This window comes from Cetorhinus maximus, chromosome 2, assembly GCF_964194155.1.
Source record: "Cetorhinus maximus chromosome 2, sCetMax3.hap1.1, whole genome shotgun sequence".
Taxonomy (NCBI): Eukaryota; Metazoa; Chordata; class Chondrichthyes; order Lamniformes; family Cetorhinidae; genus Cetorhinus; species Cetorhinus maximus.
In genome coordinates, this window is record NC_135880.1 from 66,246,617 (window position 1) to 66,268,091 (window position 21,475).

The 21,475-nt window shown below is 42.1% G+C and overlaps 1 protein-coding gene across 2 annotated transcripts in view; it reads left to right on the forward strand.

Moving 5' to 3' along the window:
- rgmb (repulsive guidance molecule BMP co-receptor b) overlaps positions 1-21,475 on the forward strand; it is a 217,091-nt gene that overhangs the window by 98,234 nt on the left and 97,382 nt on the right. The window contains exon 2 of one of the 2 annotated variants that reach the window (XM_078565802.1): positions 1,550-1,682. The exons of the other annotated variant lie outside the window; for it this stretch is intronic. The gene's annotated coding sequence lies outside the window, so the exon portion shown is untranslated. The remainder of the gene's footprint in view (positions 1-1,549; positions 1,683-21,475) is intronic. 2 annotated transcript variants of the gene reach the window in all.

Sequence of the window (21,475 nt, forward strand, 5' to 3'; positions counted from 1 at the left end):
GTGACAAGGAAGTGGCATGAATTGCAAATAAATTGCTGATCGACATGTCTTGAAAAAGGCATCCTGCCCTTAACCTTTTTGTGAGCTTCATGAAGCTGCATTTTCAATTGTCCATTAAACTCACCACTCATAATCAACAGTATAAGTACCATTTTAACAATGTGATAATTATTCATTACTGCCAATCAAGTGCTGTAACCCAGAAAGTGAACAATTAAATGGCTGGAGTATTCCATCAGGTTGTTGGAGATGTTGAAAATGTCAAAATATAAATTTAATAAAATGCTTTTCTTGCTTTTCCTTTCTGTTTTTCTTTTCGCTCTCTTAATCCAGACTTTCTTTCCCTCTCTTTATTTCTCTTTCTGCACTGGATTTGACATTGAATTCCCCTACTTCAATTAACCCGTCTTCTCAGTCCTCCCGCCGTTTGTTTCTTCATCCTTTAATCTCATTGGTTGGGCACTGTTTATTTTGTTATTCACAAAGGTTCCTGATACCCTCTCACTGTGCAGCTCACACTTCCAAGAAGTTTGGGAGCAATTAAAAAAAAAAAATCTAAATATGCACAAACAAATCTGGCAGGGCACACTGTGATATACCCTGCTCAGGCAAAATCTGGGCCATTTTCATGCAGTGTATTTATGATTATATTTTAAGATTATTTATTATTCATTTTTACTGGCTAAGAAAATATATATTCTAAGCGTTTGGAAAGCTTTCTGAAGGTTTATAGTTTGAAAGAAAAGCTAGTAAGTTCCAGAAGCAAGTTTGACACAGATTGTTGTGATACATCTTATGTTGGCTGCTTTAAAAAGTGACATCAGAGGCTTTGAGCTAAAGAACTGCTCACTCACAGCTGGTGCGAGTTGTGCATGTTGTTGTTGTTATGGTGCATGGCCTGGAGAGGACTAAATGGAGAATAGGAATTAAGAGAATATCTTAATGTGTGCAATAGAGGATGACGGGCACTGTCTTAAAATTAAGGGCTGCCTGTTTAGGACAGAGATGAGGAGAATTTTTTTCTCTCAGAGGGTTTTGCAACTTTGGAACTCTGCCTCAGAAGGTGGTGGAAGTGGGGTCACTGAATATTTTTAAGGCAGAGGTAGATGGATTCTTGTTAGGCAAGGGAATCAGAGGTGATCGGAGGTAGATGGGAATGTGGAATTCAAAACAAACAGATCAATGATGATCTTATTGAATGCAGAGCAGGCTCAAGGGGCCCAATGGCTTACTTCTACTCCTATTTCATATTTTCATATGAAGTGTGATAGGGGCTGAAGCATTATAATCACAGGTAATAAAGTGTTTAATTTCTGATTAAAGGCACTGATTATTGCATATTAGAATGACCACCTGTTTCTGGTTATTCAGAAGTACTTAAAAATTGCTTCAAGCTAATTAAGATCACATTTTAATAACCAATATTGCTATTGGTAAAATAGTATTTAAACAATCCTGCATCATCATTAGCTTCTAAATCTTTTCTAGCAAGTTATTCACAGATACAGTTGCTTTTATTACTTATCAGTCCTGTTCATCAATCTTGCAGTTCTATTGAAAACCCTGAGACACTGCCTTTTCAATGGAAATATAACAATTATACTGGTCCCATGACATTTGAAATCGAGAAGGATTGACCGCAGACTTCGCTTGTGCTTCTCCAAATGATGGAATCCTGAAAAGTAAGTCAACCGTTTCCTTGTATTGTCATGTTGGAGTACTCCTTCTATCAGCTGGTTTCAGCTATATTAATAGACTTTTGGGAACAGGCCACCCACCTGTCTTCTTAGTTGGGAAGAGTGTGTGACCTGGATGCATACCCTTGGCATCAGCAGATTCTACATGGAGACATAATAGAATGCAAAAATAATTTCCAAAGATTTGTAATTTTCTTCAACTTTTATTCCTGGACCCTAAATCTATATTCTTATGTGACCCCCAGTAATGTGGTGACCAGAATTGTACCCAGTATTCTGTCTGCGCTTTAATTAGTATTTTATATAGTTCTGGCATATCCTCCTCGCTCTTGTACTTTAGTGCTGGGCCAGGAAAAGAAAATATTCCATATGCCTTTTTGACCATCTTATCTACCTGTCCTGCTATCTTCAAGGATGTGTAGGCATACACTCCAATATCCCTCTGTGCCTGTACACCTTTCAGAATCCTACCATTTATTGTATATTCCCTCGCTCCGTTTATCCCATCAACCCCCCCCAGCCCCAGCACCACAAGCTCACCAAGTACATACCACACATTTCTCTGGATTAAATTCCATTCGCCACTTTTCTGTCCATCTGACCAGTCCGTTGGTATCTTCCTGCTGTCGATAGCTTTCTTCCTAGCCTTTCTTCTTCTGTCCTTATGTTCTTCTCTGTCAACCATATGACCAGTTGTTGTACCATCTGCAGATTTCTTAATTATGCCCCCTACATTTAAGTCCAAGTCATTGGTATATATCAAGAACAGTACTGACCCCTGGGGAACCCCACTGGAAACATCCTTCCAGTTAGAAAAACACCTGTCGACTATGGAACATACGAAAAAGGAGCAGGAGTAGGCTATTCTTCCCCTCGAGCCTCCTCTGCCATCGAAATAGATCACGGCTGATCTGCTACCTCATTGCCATTTTCCTGCACTATCCCCATATCCCTTGATGTCTTTAATATCTAGTAATCTCTCAATCGCTCTCTTGAACATCCTCAATGCAGAACCTCCACATTCCTCTGGGGTAGAGAATTCCAAAGATTCACTGCCCTGTGATTGAAGAAATTCCTCCTTATCTCAGTCCTCAATGGCCTACTGCTTATTCTGAGGCTGTCCCCTGGTTCTAGACCACCCCCCCACCCAACCTTGCCCCAGCCAGGGCAAACATCCTACCTGCATCAACCCTATCGAGCTTGTCCCTACAACCACCCCCACCCCAACTTCTCCCCCCCCACCTTAAACCAGCTTATATTTCACCCCTCTCCTAACTTTACTCAGTTCTGCTGAAGGGTCATGAGGACTCGAAACGTCAACTCTTTTCTTTTCCGCCGAGGCTGCCAGACCTGCTGAGTTTTTCCAGGTAATTCTGTTTTTGTTTTAGATAGACTGAAGTTGTTTTCTTTGGAACAAAGGAGGCTGAGGGAAGATTTAACTAAAGTGCATAAAATTATAAGGGGCTCAGATAGAGTGGATAGGATGGAGAAGTCAATAACCTGGGGGGATATATTTAAAGTAATTGGTAGAAGGAAGTTGAGAATTTTTTTCATCTAAAGAGTGGTGGAGGTCTGTAACTCACTGCCTAAAAGGATAATAGAGGTAGAAACCCTTATTGCACTTTTTAAAAAGTACATGGACATGCATAACCAACAGGGCTACAGATCAAGAGTTGGAAAGTGGGATTAGTCTGGATAGCTCTTTTCTGGCTGGCACAGATGCAATAGGCTGAATGGCCTCCTTCTGTGCTGAAATTTTCTATATATTTCTGAATATCACCAAATGTTGTAATTTCCTCAGAAGCAAAATATATATATGATGTGTGTGTGTGTATGAGAGACAATGTTTGTGTTTCTGTGGGTGAGTAAGTAACTACTCATTAGGCACTATTATTGGTTTTCCAAAAGTGGTCAGGTACTTGTTCACTTTTACATCAGCTTCTGTAACTCTTTTGAGTCAAAACAATAAACTAAATTAACAAAAACAAGGGAGAAATCAAGCACAGCTCCTAAGTCAGGTCAGCTGTAAAATCAAGGAAAAACTTTAAAGGAACCTTACAAACATCAAACTAAGATGTGATTAAAGGGGTCAACAAACCACCCCAGTCCTCGCGGTGCCCACCGGGCACGTGCTCCCTTTCCAGGGACATCCGGCCGCGAACGTAGCCGCGGAAGAGGGACAAACAATCGGGCGGGACTCCCCCGTCGATCGCCCGCTGCCTGGACCTGTTGATGGCCAACTTGGCCAGGCCCAGGAGCAGGTTCACGAGGAGGTCCTGCTCCTTCCCGACCCCCTTCCGCACCGGGTGTCCGTAGATCAGGAGCGTGGGACTGACGTGCAAACAAAATAGTAATAAGAGATTTTTTAAATAACTAAAAAGGGAGTGCAGCCTAAGACACCCTATATATGCATGGTCCACGGACTCCACAAGACCGCAAAAAGGGCAAGTGTCCTGGGAGTCCATGAACCTAAACATCCTCCTATTGTAGGGGACTGCTGCATGCAACACCCTCCAACCCAGGTCCCCGATAGAAAGAGGGAGAACTCCTCCATAGAGGGCCTCCCATCGGGGGCCTCCGCCGCCGGATGGCAACAAGGCACGCCAGGGCGTGTCCGGGCGGCGGACCAGGGTGAGAAAATGGAAGGTGTGCAGCAGCAGTCCGTACAGAAAACCCCTCCACACCGTGCCAAATGGCACGGAGGGCATGTCCCCGAGGCGGCTTATATTATTGCGGGGCACCGGCACCCGAGGGAGGGTTCGGGCCTTGGGGCCAATGTGGAATTCCGTCCGAACAGGGGAACGTTCAGCCCGAAGATCACCGCGCACCTGGGCCACCTCGAGACCTAAAATGACTTTGGTTCCGAGCACGACCGTTTTTAGGTCTTGGATGGCATCGGCTGCGACCTGGACACTCACTGACACGCGGCGCGCCAACTCCTGTGGGAGCATCCAGCCCAGTCCTCCGCCATCCAGCACGTCCCCGATCCTGGTCACCCCGGCAGCCACAGCCCTCCTCTCCGCCAGCCACTGAAAGGGACGGAGGGGCGGGTTCCTGAGCAGTGGCTCTCTGACGAGAGCCGCTACTCCTGACGGGGGAGAGCTGCGTCGCGAGGCGACCACGTTCCAGACTTTGATCGGGTCCTGGTAAAAGACGGGCAACACCTGGAAGGAGCCACCGAGGCCCCTCTGCTCTATAAACAGGAGCTGCATGTCATCAGCTTCTGTAAGGGTACCTTGTTGAGATCTGTACTGATCTGTGCAGGCTGTGTGAATGTTCACATAATGCATCCCAATGGGTGTTAACCCAGATTGTTGCAAAGTACTATTAGGAAATCACATCCTGGACCAACTTTATCCAATCCTCAGTAATGCTCGAAAGACGGTGGGGAGAAATCAGAAACCGTTGCGTGGTCAGCCATGCTTCTTGCTATTGTCAAATAAGGTCATGACATTGCTTGTTAATATTTTTAAATGATCTGAAATAGAAAAATTAAATTTGAGTTTAGTGGCTTAGTCTGAACTTAGTCAAAAGAGTACAGTTATCATACATGGATAAAAACAATATTATATTCAACATGTGATTGTGTAGAAAGTTTAACAGTCACATCAGAAGAACAATAATCAGGGGAAAAAATTAACAGGCACTTGGAGGGGTTTGACTTAGTTAAGGAGAGCCAGCATGGGTTTGTAAAACTCAGATCGTGCTTGATGAGTCTAATTGAAGTCAGCTGTTGACTCATCAGAGTTTCTATATATAAGAGAGGGGTTTTTAAAGTGCATGGTCAGTAAGGGGCATGGTCAGTGAGGGAGACTATGCCTGAGTGAGATGGAGACAGAGCGAGTACTTGGGAATTTGATTTGAAGTGGGAATTTGGTACATGGGGGAAAGAGGTGCTTTAGGTAAGGTTTATTGCAAGAAGTAGAGCTTGCTGAGTTGGGAGTTCAGTGAAGGCGGGGAGGAAGTGTTCCTTTCTTCTACTCTTTTTCACCCTGTAGAGCATTTGATTTCCAGTTTGGTGCAGCAGAAGGATAATAGGTGATTCGGTAACTGGTAATTAACTGGCGAGGTCTGAGAGCTTAAAGCAGAGGAGAGAGAGAGCTGGGAGTTTACAGATAAAATTTAAAAGTGATATCACAGGAGTCCTGTAAGTTGATTGGCTGGTAAGTATAGGCCTTTCTGGAATTGGCGCAGAGGAGATGATTGGTGAGTGACAGGGGAGTTATTGTATTATACTATACTGTGGTAAACACGTTATATATAGTTTAAGGTATGTCGGTGCAGCTCGGCCATGTCAAATGTGCATCCTGTGGGAGTGGGAGGTTGTGCAGGCACAAAGTGCCCTCGCTGACTACCTCTGTAGAAAGTGTCACCGGCTGCAGAGGCTTGAGTTCTGTGCTGCAAAACTCGAGCAGAGGCAGGAGTCACTGTGATGCATCTGCAAGGCTGAGGATTACATGGATAGCACTTTTAGAGAGGTGATCACACCACAGCTAAGGAATACTCAAGCAGAAGGAATAGGTGATCATCAGAGTATCCAAAAGAAACAGGAAGGTAGTGCAGGAGACTATCTTGCTCTTTAACTGCTTTTCCACTTTGGATACTGGTGAGCAAGATGGTTCCTCAGAAGGTTGTAGGCAAGAGCCAAATTCGTGGCACCGTGGTTGGCTCGGTTGCAAAGGAGGGGAGGAGGAAGTGTGGGAGTGTTATAGTGGTAGGGGATTCCATAGTTAGGGGAGCAAACTGGCGTTTCTGCAGCCTTAGATGTGACCCGGGGATGATATGTTGCCTCCCTGGTGCCAGGGTCAAGGATGTCAGAAAGCGGCTGCAGGACATTCTTTTGGGGGAGGCTGAGCAGCCAGAGGCTGTGGTCCACTTAGGGACCAATGACATAGGCAGGAAAAGGAACGAGTTCTTCAAGGCAGATTTTAGGGAGTTAGGAAGGAAATTGAAAAGCAGGACCTCAAGAACAGTAATTTTAGGATTACTCCCAGTGCCACGTGCTAGTGAGCATAAGAATAGGAAGTTTGAGCAGTTCAACATGTGGCTGGAGAAATGGAGTAGGAGGGAGGGCTTTAGATTTCTGAGGAATTGGGAGCGGTTCTGGGGCAGGTGGGACCTGTAGAAGAGGCATGGGTTACACCTTAATAGGACTGAGATTAATGTCCTCGCGGGGAGGTTTGCTAGTGCTGTTGGGGAGGGTTTAAACTAGACTGGCAGGGGGATGGGAATCTGAAGGGTAATTCAAAGTTGAGATGAGAAAAACTGGCATTGGGAAGTAGAGAAGCATTAACTGATAAGGAGGATATATCAGAGAGTAGCATAAAGGTAAATAGAATACTTGGAGAGTTTAATAGAATTAGAGTAGGCAATAGTAAATCATTAGATGGGGTCAGAGTAACGGGGAAAGTAAAGCCTAAATCAGGGTTAATGTGCATGTATGTGAATGTACGGAGTGTGGTTAATAAGGCTGGTGAACTGCAGGCACAAGTTGACAAATGAAACTATGATATTATTGCGATAACAGAGACCTGGCTCAAAGAAGGGCAGGACTAGATGCTAAATATTCCTGGGTACAAGGGGCAGAATTTTTAGCTTGGTGGGTGGGTGTGGGCCCGACCCGACTGAGCGTGAAATGATGCGCAATGACGTTGGCTGAGTGTGCCAACACCAATGCGCAGTCGCACGATAGTTCGGTCGGTGGGCCGGCCAAAAATTAAAAGGCCTGTTAAGGCCATTAAATAATCAGCTGACTTTAATTTTTCACTGCCCGTTCAACCTAACGGTTCGGGGACAGGCGAAAAGGCCAAGTGGCCTTTGCATTTTTTTGGAAACATCATCCACGGATGGGATGAAGTTTCCAAAAGCAAATACACGTGAGGGGACATGTTTCATTACATTTTTCTGCTCTTCATTTTTTAAAAAAATTCTTCATCTCTCTGAGGCAGATCCGATGTTCGTGCTAGGCCAGCTTACACACCCTCCCCTTCGCCCGCACAGGCAACGCTCAGCGCTGCCGCTCGTGTATCACGCTGGGCGAGCCTTAATTGGCCTGTGCGCATAAAATTGTGGAGCGCTGCCGATTGTAGGCAGCAGTCAGCTTCCCGACCATCCGCTCCCACTCTCGCCGATCCCGCATGCCCAGGGCAAAATTCTGCCCAAGGCGTTTAGGAGAGAAAGGAAAGGAAGAAGGGGTGGGTGGAGTGGCCATATTGATCAAAGATGGCATTACAGCACTGGAGATGGAGGATGTTTCAGAGGGGTCAAGGACAGAATATCTCTGGCTAGAATTAAGGAAGGAACAAGGTGCAATAACAATGATTAGAGTTATTATGATTAGATTATAGCCCACCAACTAGTGGAAGGGGCATAGAGAAACAAATTTGCAAAGAAATTACAGAGAAGTGCAAAAATTATAGAGTAATTAGAATGGGGGACTTCAATTATCCAAATATAAGCTGGGATAGAATTAGTGCAAAATGACACGAGGGGCGAGAGTTCCTGGAATGTGTTCAAGATAATTTTCTGCGGCAGTATGTTTCCGGTCCAACAAGAGGCAGGCCTTGTTGGACCTGGTTCTGGGGAATGATTTGGCCCAAGTGGATTAAATATCAGTGGCAGAGCATTCAGGGGACAGTGACCATTGTATCATAAGGTTTAGGTTGGCCATGGAAAGAGACCAGGAACAATCCAGAGCGGGGATCATTAACTGGGGGAAAGCTAACATCAATGGGATGAGAATGCATGTGAGTTGAGTAAGTTGGAATTAAATGTTGGCAGAGAAGATGGTGGCTGAACAATGGGCTACCTTCAAAGGAAAAGTATTGCAGGCAATGTCAATGTATATTCCTTTGAAGTGGAAAGGTAGGACAAATGAATCCAGAGCGTCCTGGATGATGAGTGAGATAGAAGTGAAGATGAAAAGGAAGAAGTACACGTACAACAGATGTCAGGTAGAAAATACAATGGAAAATCAGGCTGAATATAGAAGGACCAGAGGGAAAGTGAAAAAACTAATAAGAAAAGCAAGGAGAGAACATGAAAAGTGACTGGCAGCTAACATAAAAGGAAATCTCAAGGTTTTCTATAAGCATATAAATAATAAAGGTTAGTAAAAGAAAGAGTAGGGCCAAATTGAGACATAAAAAGGGACTTGCACTTGGAGGCTGGAGAAATAGTAGAAGTATTAAAGGAGTACTTTGCATCTGTCTTTACAAAGGAGGAAGATGCTATCCAGGCTGAGGTGAGAGAGGAGGTAACTGGTACACTCAAAGAATTTACAATTGAGAAGGAGAAGACGTTAGAAAGGCTATCTTTACTTAAGATTGATTAGGTACCAGGACTGGACAAAATGCATCCAAGGGAAGTGAGAGTGGAAATTGCAGTGACACTGGTGATAATCTTCCAATCTTCCTTAGACACAGGGAGGGTGCCAGAAGACTGGAGAATTGCGAATGTTACGCCCTTGTTCAAAAAAGGGTGCAAGGATAAAGCTGGCAACTACAGACCAGTCAGTCTGACTTAAGTGGTAGGGAAACTTCTGTAAATTATAGTTCGCGACAAAACCTATAGTCGCTTAGAGAAGTGCAGGCTAATTAAGGAAAGCCAGCATGGATTCATTAAGTGAAAATCATGTTTAATTAAATTGCTGCAGCCTTTTGAGGAGGGAACAGAGGAGGTTGATAAGGGAAACACTATTGATGTGGTGTAAAAGCAAAATGCTGCAGATGCTAGAAATCTGAAATAAAAACAGGAAATGCTGGTAAAACTCAGCAGGCCTGGCAGGATCTGTGGAGAGAGAAGCAGAGTTAACGTTTTGAATCCGTATGACTCTTCTTCTTGATATGGTGTATATGGATTTTGAAAAAGCATTTGATACAGTGCCACACAGCAGACATGTGAGCAAAATTCTAGTTAATGGAATTTGTAGTGGAGTTCCCCAAGGGTCACTGTTGGGACCCTTGCTCTTCCTGATATATATTAATGACCCAGACTGTGGTGTGCAGGGCATGATTTCAAAATTTGCAGATGACATGAGGATTAGAAACATTGTCAACTGTAATGAGGATAGTTTTGAAATTCAGAAGGACATAGACATGTTGGTGAATTGGACAGACAAATGGAAGATTAAATTCCTTGTGGAGAAGTGCGAAGTGATTCATTTAGCAGGAAGAATATGGAGAGACAGTATGAAATAAAGGGAGAAACTCTAAAGGGGGTGTAGTAGCAGAGGGACCTCAGTGTATATGTACATAGGTCATTGAAGATGGCAGGGCATGTTGAGAGAGCAGTTAATAAAGCATGTAGTATCTTAGGCTTTATTAATAGGGACATTGAGTACAAGAGTAAGGAGGTCACGTTGAACTTGTATAAAACACTAGTTAGGTCTTATCTGGAGTACTGCATCCAGTTATGGGTGCCATACTTGAGGAAGGATGTGAAGGCATTGGAGACAGTACAGAGGAGACTCAGAACAATCATTCCAGGGATAAAGAGCTGTAGCTATGAGGATAGATTGAAGAGGCTGGGACTCGTTTCCTTGGAGAAAAGACGGCTGAGAGGAGACTTGCTAGAGGTATTCAAGATCCTGAGGGATATGGGCAGGGTAAATAGTGAGAAACTGTTCCCATCCCAGAGAACATCAATAACTAGAGGGCACAGATTCAAAATAATTGGCAAACGGAGTAAAAGTGATGTGAGCAAAAATCTTTTTCACCCAAAGGGTAGTTGGAGTCAGGAACGAACTTGCTGAGAGGGTGATAGAGGCAGGTTTGATCGAGGTATTCAAAGGTAATTGGATTGCTATCTGAAAAAAAAGAGTGTGCAAGGTTATGGGGATAAGGCAGGAGAATGGAACTAGGTAGAATCCTCCTTCAGAGAGCCAGTGCAGACTCGATGGGCTGAATGGCCTCCTTCTGCACTGTAAAAATTGTGTGAATATTTTGCTGAAGCAACAGAAGTTGGATGAAGGGAATGCAACAGATGTTCTCTATATTGATAAGCATTTGGCAAAGTACCACATAAAACGCTGTTTAACAAAATTAAGGCTCGTGGAATAGGAGGATAGTGTCAGTTTGAATAGAAAATGATTTAAGGACTGAAAACAGCAAGCTGTGTTAAATGGTTATTTTTCAGAATAGAAGATGGTAGACATTGGTCTTCCCCAAGCGTTAGTGCTAGTACCACTGCTTTATATATATAATTGATTTGGTATGCAGAGTAAAATTTTGAATTTTGCTGACGATATCAGACTTGAAGGTGTGGCGAAAAGAGAGGATGATACCAGTTGACTGCAATAGGACATAGATAGGCTTGCAGAATGGGCAGCAAGTGGCAGATTGAATTCAATGCAGAGAAGTGTGAGAGACTGGGAGAGGCAATATAGACTTAATTGTACAGTTCTAAAGGGTTTGCAGAGGACAAAGGGACTGGGGGGCTCATGTGCATAGACCTTTGAAGGTGGCAGGACATCTTGAGAGAGTGGTTACCAAAGCATAAGGGATTTGGGGCTTGATAAATAGAAGTGTTGAGTATAAAAGCAGGGAAGCTTTGCTGATTCTTTACAAAGCCTTGGTTAGGCCACAACTGGAGTATTGTGACCAGTTCTGATCACCACACTTTAGGAAGGATGTGAGGGTGCAGAGGAGATTTCATAGGATAGTTCCACGGATGAGGGATTTTAGCTACAAGCTTTGGTTGCAGTATCTGGGGATGTTCTCAAATTGAGGGGGGATTTGATAGAGGTAAATAAAATTATGACAGGATTAGATAAGGTAGACAAAAGCTGTTCTCATGAGCTGATTGTCCAAGGACTAGGGAATACAGATTTACAGTTTTGGGCAAGAGATGCTGGGGAATGTGAGTTAGAACATTTTTTTACCTGAGTGGTATTGACCTGGAACTCACTGCCCATGAGGGTGGTGGAAGCAGAGATGATTGATAATTACAAAGGGAAATTGGATAGATAACTTGTGCGAAATGAACTTGCAGGGCTACAGGGGCAGAGAGGTGGAATGGGACTGACTGGATTGCTGTGCAGAGAGCCAGCATAGACTTGATGGGCCGAATGGCCTCTTGCTTTGTCTTAATGATTCTGTGACTCTGAGGATATTGGAACTTATTTTTTAAAATATTGTGTCTGTTTCTTTAAGCTTGTTGTGATGCTACTACAAACAAGAGTTGGATCAGTTATTGCTGTAGGAAAGTAGTTTTGGTTGTTTTATTAGTCCGATCTACATTACCAGGAGAGAAAAAGTGAGATGGAAAAAAATCTGAGAGGAGTTCTTTCCGAAACCATTGAAATGCTTTGTTTGACTTGCTGTAGTGTGAATAATGGATGACTTTTAGTTGTATTGCCCGTCTCCTACCACCAATGACCAGTAGAAAGCAGAGCTATGTTAACTAGATTCAGTCCACCAGTGAAATTTTTAAAAGCAAAAAACTGTGGATGCTGGAAATCCAAAATAAAAATACCTGGAAAAACTCAGCAGGTCTGGCAGCATCTGCGGAGAGGAACACAGTTAACGTTTCGAGTCCGTATGACTCTTCAAAAGAACTAAGTAAAAATAGAAGAGAGGTGAAATATAAGCTGGTTTAAGGGGGGGTGGGACAAGTAGAGCTGGATAGAGAGCCAGTGATAGGTGGAAATTGCCAAAAGATGTCATAGACAAAAGGACAAAGAGGTGTTGAAGGTGGTGATATTAACTAAGGAATGTGATAATTTAGGGTAGAAAGCAGGACAAGCAAGGTACAGATAGCCCTAGTGGGGGTGGGGTGGGGTGAAGGAATCGAAAAAGGCTAAAAGGTAGAGATAAAATAATGGATGGAAATACATTTTAAAATAATGGAAATAGGTGGGAAAAGAAAAATCTATATAAATTATTGGGGAAAAAAGGGGGGGATCGGAAAGGTGGTGGGGATGGAGGAGAGAGTTCATGATCTAAAATTGTTGAACTCAATATTCAGTCCGGAAGGCTGTAAAATGCCTAGTCAGAAGATGAGGTGCTGTTCCTCCAGTTTGCGTTGAGCTTCACTGGAACAATGCAGCAGGCCAAGGTCGGACATGTGGGCATGAGAGCAGGGTGGAGTGTTGAAATGGCAAGCGACATGAAGTTTTTAATGTTAGAACAGCGTCAGTGAGATATCTACTCTTTTCCAACATGAGAAACTTCAAGGAAAAATAATGGAGTGAATGTGTATTTTTCATTAATTGAGTAACATATTGTCTTAGCACCAGTTATACTGCAACTGGTGTGAAGCTGAAGTGGTGTGTGACTATCTCATCCTTGATGGCAAATACTGAACCAATGTTTTAGCAGCAATTATGTTGCAATTTTTGCTTTTTGCTAAAGCAAAAACTTTCTTAAAGGAGGACATAATATGCAGTTCCAACTGCAGATCAACTGATATGCTGAGAGGGTTAGATAAAGAGGGTTGGGAGGAGGCTCATGTGGAGCATGAACACTAGCATAGACTAGTTGGGCAGAATAGTCTGTTTCTGTGCTGTAAATTCTATATAACTATGTACCTTACAGTGCGTATGTTTTATGGTTGTCCATTTCATAATAGTTCTGTTCACTCTGTACTTTTCCTTTCCCCAATTGAAGATATTCATATGAGATAATTTGTTACATGAATTAGTTTAACTGGACTGGAAGTAGCTCTTTGGTTTTCTTTCGCTACCATAATTAGTTGGATAGCTCCGTAATCAAACTGTCAGGGGAAATTCAAAAATTTACTCGGAAGCCTTATCTTGTTCCTCTACAATGGATTTTGAAAGGCATTTTACAACCCAATGGAGAAAGTGGTAAATGTAAGTTTATTCTGCTTTTACTTAGAAAGGAAAACTTCCTGAAATTTCAGTTCAATAAGGCTTATTTCTTCAACGTTTAAAAAAGACAATGATGAGTGTCAATAGCATTAGTTTCAGAATGGGCAGATACTGCTGCATGGGTTGACATTAAAACCGGAGCCTTTCAACTGAACCATTAAGAAAAAAGCTACCTCTACCGTGGTAGCATAGGCCTAAGAAAATTAATATTCTTTTTGAAGCAGATGTCTTGTTCCAAATATCTTTCATTGCTTAAAAATAAAAACTACTTTGACTTAGTCAAATTCTATCTACCTCGGAATACTAGCATTCTGTATTGGGAAACATTCCTTCTAAAATTCCTCAAAAATTAGCTATTCAGAAGTATTGGCTAATTTTTAAACTTGTTATACACCTCATTAGATAAAATGGAGTTAACTTTGACTTTTGGTGATAGTGTAGAATGGGCAATATCAGTTCCTGATATGTGTTTCCATGGACTACAATGAGAACAAAAATTAAGAGGTGTATAACAGGCAGCTGAACTAATGTTCCCCGTCTTACATTGTCATTCAGAGTCAACATTACCTCAACTATAAGGGCAGGTTACTTTTCGTCAATTTTTTAGTCAAAAGAAAGATCCATATTATATATTTTATCAAATAAAACCAATATTAACAGATGACGAATTGATGATATATGGACAATTTGGCCTTGCTCATTTGGAGAGCCGGTGCAGACATGATGGGCCAAATGGCCTCCTTCTGCACCATAATAATTCTGTGATTCTGTGAGAATACCCTCTGTGTAGCCTTATTCAAATTTGCTAAATGATTTTTAAATGCCTGCACCACACACTTCTTCATGCATGCACATGCACCTTTTTCTGAAGAGGAATCAGGATGGGAGTATTTCACTGACTAACCCATAGGGTTGCCAACCCCCCAGGATTGACCTGGAGTCTCTGGAGATTGAAGATCAATCCTCAGGACACTGCTGTGTGCAATCCTGTAGAAAAATCGTAGGGACATTAAAAAAAAGATTTTTTATTGTCATTTTCTTTGATCATTTCTCTTTAGCATATATAGAAATATTGAAAATAGCAAAATAAAAGGCTGTTTGGCTGACAGTGAAGCATCATCCAATTGGGTTGAGTCTTTTGATTTCCAGTTGGTGTAGGAAGGCAGTATGTCACAAAGATGGATGTGTTGGCTGACTAATGGCTGGAGCATGGGGCAAGTCATAATGTGAAACCTTCAAGAATACATTTAATCACAGTTGGCAGCGCTACTAACCGGGTAGGATGAGCTACTTTCTCTAAATTCGGTGAACTGAAAGGTGCAGCTGGCCAGATGTTTATCCCTTGATTTGCAATCCTTTGCTAATATTACTGCCTTTTGTCACGTCTAATGCTTTGTGGCTGTGCTTTGATGTGGTACATCTGGAGTTAGGCCGTCGATTCAACATGTGATAGGTTTCATTTCTTGCCTTTTGAGGCATGGGAGGGGAAGGAAAACTAATGAGAGTTTAGGTCCTTTCTCATAGGGGATGATAAGCAGGCCAGCTACCTGAGGCCAGGCTCTCTCATCCTTAGTGGTTTAAGTTTGGGAACATGTTAGCTGCCTACTACAGAAAGGCGGATGGCTTAAGAAGACCTTAAAGGAGGGCAGAAAATATGTTTTGAATATGAAAAGGAGAAAGTTAATGTTTTGAATTAATTTCTTTACTGGATTTTAATCAATCTTTTAAAATATCTCTGCATAATCAAGTAAGTTGCAAAACAGTTCTATTTTATTCACTTTAAACTGTATCAAGTTTGGCAAGAAGCTAACAATGGAACGCAAACCAGTTAGCAATTACAGTGCTGTAAAAATCACAGTTGTTATGGATAACCAGAGTGTATCTAAGCTATTTGCTTCATTTTATATATATATATATATATATATATATATACACAATTTAGTAGAGATAGTCTTTTAAAAAAAGGACTTAAAATCTTATCCTTTGAAAGAGGATCTTCAAAAACAAATTAATCATACCTATCAATATAGCCTATTATCAAGGGGCTTGCTTGTTTGCTAAAACATGGGTAAAGCTATAAGCACCACCAAGTTTGAACATTATCACCTGACAAAGTCGTTTTCACACCTAACAAAAAAATGCTTGTTGCATTGATTGCCAAAATTGTGGAACCTGAGCATTTAATGAGGTTTAAAAAAAACTTGGAAACATTGCTGAATTGGTCACTAGGTCATTTTTTTTTCATAGCTAGACAAAAATACTTGTAAGAAGGCTTCAGATTGATCGGCAAAAAAGGATTGAACGGATTGCCTTTAGAGAAGCAGTACAATGACTAAATAAATAATCCATACTTTCATTTCAGTTCATTTATATGTGTTATTCATTTAACTCATTCAGTTAACAGGGACAGCTATCCTTGGCAAATATAGACAAGGAATTTGTGCATTGAGATTTTATTCTCTTAAAACATTTCTATTTTTTAATGGTTATTCATTTAAAGTGCATTTGGCTGCACTGGATTCTGTACAAAAGTACAAAAGTATCAGTGGTGGCCTGTACAAGTTGTCCGATAATGGGGGGACTTTTAACCAGCAAAGGTAGGCAGCCTCGGATGTATGTAGGAGAGTCAAATCCCCTAAAAGTGACGTTGGGCTTCCTTTGTGAAAGAACCTTCTTTCAATGCTTATTTTTCGTGACTCATTGAGTTTTGTATTTAGTTTATACATTGTTCTTGAGTACTGATGTGTTTCATTTAAAGAATGTCAGAAAAGGACTTCGCAAGATATAGCTTTGTGCCGTTTAAATGAAAATTGGCTTGTTTTCACTTCAATATGGCTTTGTTAATTAGTAAAGTTGCAGATTGATAGAAATTCGTTTTGCAGGGAAATAAAAACTATGAATGTTAAAAAAAATCAAGTTACACTGCGTTGCTACCAGTTATGTTATAGTTATATATTGTTTTCTCAAAGGTAAACTTGGCATCAATATGTGGTCTGTCCATGCATCAGTTTCACTTTGCAAAGTCAATATGCTCAGGAGAAACACTTCTTTTGCCAGTTCTGCTGCTTACCAAATGTAGAAATTTGGGATCAGTAACAGTCTAGGAAAGGGAATAATTTATTCCAAATGTTACCTCAAATGTGTCAGTGAAAGTATGCACTAACGGTTTGAAATGTGCCTCATGTAGAAACCAGAATGAACACTGTGCTGCCATAAAAAAGCTAACCTCCTATCACTCAGTGGGCCTAGTTAGTATTTTTACAGTCCCTGAAGATGATATTTCACACTAGTGAAAATAAAGTTACATTATACATGTGTGAATATCGCCTAAGCATCCAATGTATATGTAATGGGACAGAAATAACTCTTTAAATCAGGGTTGTCCAACCTTTACACGTGAGGGGCCACACTTCAATTTTTTTCTCACTCAAGGGGCTGATGAGCAAATTTCAGAAATAAGGTTTGGCACAACATTAAACACGAATTTAAAAAAAAAAATCAATGTCAAAGCAATGAATTGATAATTTAAAAAATGAGTAAATAATAAAAATGACCATTAAAAAGTGTCAAGCAGCAGAGCTAACCTTAGCTTTCTCGCCTAAGAAACAGAGCTAGAGAGACAGACCAGGCCTCAAGTCCTGGTCACCAGGGAGGGGTGGGGACCATGGCCGAGCTAAGGAGTTGGGTTTAACTAACACTGACCTTGCATTCACCCCTGGTGGCACACACTCCGAGCTGGCCTCAGCAGAATTCATACAAAAGTGGGAGTCGGAAGTGGGTTGCCTTTTAACCTGGGTTTTTTTTCTCTCCTGGCTTGCTTTGTGGATAGGCTTTTGGAGAGGAAGGAAGGGAAAGGGTGTGTGCATGTCCAGCTCACCCCCAGTCTCGGGGCTCTCGCTCTCACTCACTCACACACACATACTCACTCACAAGCACACGGACATGCTCACTCCTCACCCAGGTCTGGGAAATTTGGACATTTTACTGCCGAGGACGAACTCAGGACGGTTGTGAAGGTGCCATGACGTGATTTCTCACTCGGCCCTGTTGGAGTCTCCAGCTGCCTGGTTGCGGGGGCTAGGCGGGCGTTGTTGCTGCGGCTGCTATTCCTCGTGGTTCCCCAGGCCTGCTGCGCCATTTTGATCCCTATGCTCCTTTAGGAGGCCGGCGCTTGCGTGTGAGGGGGAGAGAGAAGGAATGTACCATGGCCACTTACCTTCATGCCGCTCCTCCAATCACAGACTGGTTCTCTCCTGTGTTTGCTGCTGATAGGCTCACTGGTGCTCCTTGCAGGTCTTTCACTTGACGTGCCTGTATTTTGAACATCGGCTCCACGGGCCAGATAGAGCGGCATGGTGGGCCGGATTGTGGATGAGACTGCTTTAAATCTTATTGGAATTTCAGATGAAGCAAAATATTTGAATGCGAACCAATGTACACCTTATGATGAAATGCTGCATTTTCCCCACTTGTTAGGGAAAATGACTCGATGAGGGAGTCTGATTAGAAGATGATATGTACTTCACGAGTGTTGAATTAAAATGGGTATTCTCCTTCTTGTTTCCCCAGATGTTTAAACTGTAAATAATTTTGTCTGTGTGGCACAGAAGGAATAGTTAAGTTGAAGATGAATAAATCCAGTGCTATGATAGAGTGCCTTTATCTAATGTGGTCACAATTCTATTTAGCAACAAAAGTTATAAAAGGGAGCAGTAAGATTGTGGCATCTTGTTGGATTAGATAGTTGACCTCTAAACCAAAGCTGAATCTTGGATCTGTACTTTTAATTCTTTCCTTGCTGGTAAGATGCTAGGTCCCACACAGGCTTGGCTATTTTATTGTTGGGAATGTGAAGCTGAGGGATTGAACGGAGGTGACAATTGAAAAATGGAGATCACTGATTCTGGTTCTACTGGTAGACCTTTTCAGGCAAAACTTTATCTTTGGAACGAGGGGAAGGCAAAGATGAGCATTACAAAGATAAAGTAATGAAGATATGTATACACAGGTGAGGAAGGTGTTTATATCCCTCCAAATTAGTGTTCCATTCCATCATGTCCCACAGCACCTGACTCCATCTTGATTAATTCAGAAATTTTGCTTTCACTACCTTGTCTAAAAACCATTCCAGATATTATGTCAACGACAGCATTGAGTGGAAGGGATTTCAATCTAGTCCATTAGAACCTGGACTTGGATTGGGAAATGGAACTTGGTTGGAAGCTGGGAGAGGTATATGAAGGATTGACTAGTGAAAGAGGTGCTTGACCTGTGCTGGTTGTTGTCAGAAAATGCTGACCGGGCCCAAAACCATGTACTGCCAGTGTCATACTTTGGCAGTTGGCAGATATGATTCCTAAATTGCACTTTGGATCCTTACCACTTAGCTTAACTTGCAGCCTTTCATGTGGAATGCTGAAGTTTCACCCGGAACAAAGGAAGCAGAAGATTATATTGATTCCTTCCCGAATTACAGAGAATTAAACAACAGGAATGGTGAAGACATTTAAGTGGTATTAAGACCCCCACATCTGATCCCAAAATCTGCTACAGAAACAAACCATACCATTCATGCCAACATAAAAATGGTCCAATGGCCTTCGAAGCACCGTTTCATCTCCTCCATTACCACTACTTGGCCTTTTGCCAACGTATAGATGGTATCCCTAATGTACAATATCATCCAAGCTTCCCAAGCGCTCTCAATAATTCAATGTATAACTTATATCCCTGCAAAGCATTTGTATGAACAAAGTATTGCTTGACTCAGCCATTTATGTTTTTCTGCTAAATATTAATAAGATATTAAAATACAAATATATCTTGTGCCTTCCACTCACCAGACACAGATGAGTATGCTGGGAACTATTTGTGGGTTTGTACAAGTGTCTGTAAACACTTAAAGTAAACCACCTCTAACTTAAGATTGTGGTATCAAGTTTTACTTGATTTTTTATTCAATACCTTTTTTGGCTCAGACACTGGGCCCCTTTCATAAGCAGTTGCATTGAGTTTTATTTTGCTATTGAAATCCTCCTATACCAATAAAAAATAAGGTGTGGTTAAAACCTAGTTCAAACAGAGAGGTTGAGTTCATTGTTTTTGACTATAGTTGTTTAAAAACGAGAGATGACATTACCCTATTGTACAAATCACCTTCTGTGTTGGTTTAACCACAGGTCTTAAACAATCATTAACTTCGTTGAGCAGTAATTTCACTCGGGTTTAAGGCGTGAAAGAGCTTGGTGTGTCTCAACAAAGGAAGTTTTGTTATTCAGTCATATAATCAAAGTAATTTCTGATTTTTAAAAATCAGGATTATACCGAATAAAAGTGTGCTACACACTTTGTATATGTTTTTCACATCAATAATACTTCAAACTAAACTCTGACAGTAAGACAATGGGGAGGATTTGGATTAATGCCAGAAGTTCTTCACACAAAGACAGATCAACATGAGTGGACATCGGAAGAGGATAGTACAGGCAAAAGCCCTGCAATTATTTCAAAAAAAAGAATGTTGCGTTGAAAGAATTGAACTGAAGGGTCTTTTTTAAGTAGATGAGCTAAGGTGGGTTAACTCATTTCCCTTAACTGAATATCTTGTGCAAACAAAATGTTATCTCAAATAATCCTGTGCTAATTCCACCAGATGTTGTTTGTACTGTTAAAATACTGTAGATGCTGGAAATCTGAAATTAAAACAGAAAATGCTGCAAATACTCTGCAGGTCTGGCAGCATCTGTGGATGGAGAAAAGAGTTGCAGCTCTGAAGAGAGTTCCTTGTCCTGAAATGTGAACTCTTGGCCAGAATTTTTCTGTCGGCAAGTTGGGGGCGTGGCCCGCTCGCTGACACGAAAATGACGCGGGATGATGTCGGGAGGAACCCCCGACGTCATCCTGGTCCATTTAAATATTGAGGAAGGCGGGCGGACAGCCAACCTGTCAATGGCCAATTGAGGCCATTGACAGGATAATTAAGCCCATTAAGTGCCCTGCCCATCCAACCTTAAGGTTGGTGGGCAGGCCAGGAGCCCCAGCGAGGAATAGAAAAAACATGAAACCTCATCCACTGGCGGGATGAGGTTTCATGTCCATTTTAAAAATGTTTAATAAACTTTATGTCCTTTTTATTAACATGTCCCATCTTGTGTGACATCATCATATGAGGCGGACATGTTAATACATTTTTTATTTGTCTATTCTTGATGTTTAAAAAACTTTCAGTGATCTCCCTGAGACAGCACTAAGTCTCAGGGAAATGTGCGCTCTTTCACGCGCACGTGCGAAAGACCACACTTTGACAATTGGGGAATCCTCCCCCCCCCCCCCCCCCCCCACCCCCCCAACCCCTGCCGCCCCACCCCCACAGGAAGCGCATAGTGCTTCCCGTTGGGTGGCCCGCTAGGCGGGCCTTAATTGGCCCGCTCACTTAAAATGGCAGTGGGGCCCGCTTTGGCGGCGGGGGTCGGCTGCCCGCTCACTGCCAAGCCGGTGGGGCCTGCCCGCCCACCAAGGGGAAAATTCTGCCCCTTGTTTCTCTCTCAGGGTATTACTGAGGGTATTAGCGTGAGCTCAATTCATGAGCAATGCGTGGCAGCCAGAAGGATGCAGAGCATCAGATCATGATGCTCCAAATAATGTAATAAGAACAGAAAGTGCTGGAAATACTCAGCAGGTCGAGCAACATATGTGCAGAGAGAAACAGAGTTAACGTTTCTTCAGAACACAGCTAATGTCCTCTCTTAACATGCACAGTTGAAAATGTGTTCAGCAGCATGAAGGACTCCCACCAGTTATTTACAAATTAATTGTTGGTTGATTTCTTCTGGTTTTAACTATGATTTTATAAGTGTCTGTTGCTTTCTTGAGTTGTTTAAAATTGCAAAATCCTACAGGAAGTGCTGTGGCAGGTGCTGAAGGAGTTTTTTGTGACTTCAAGACTCCT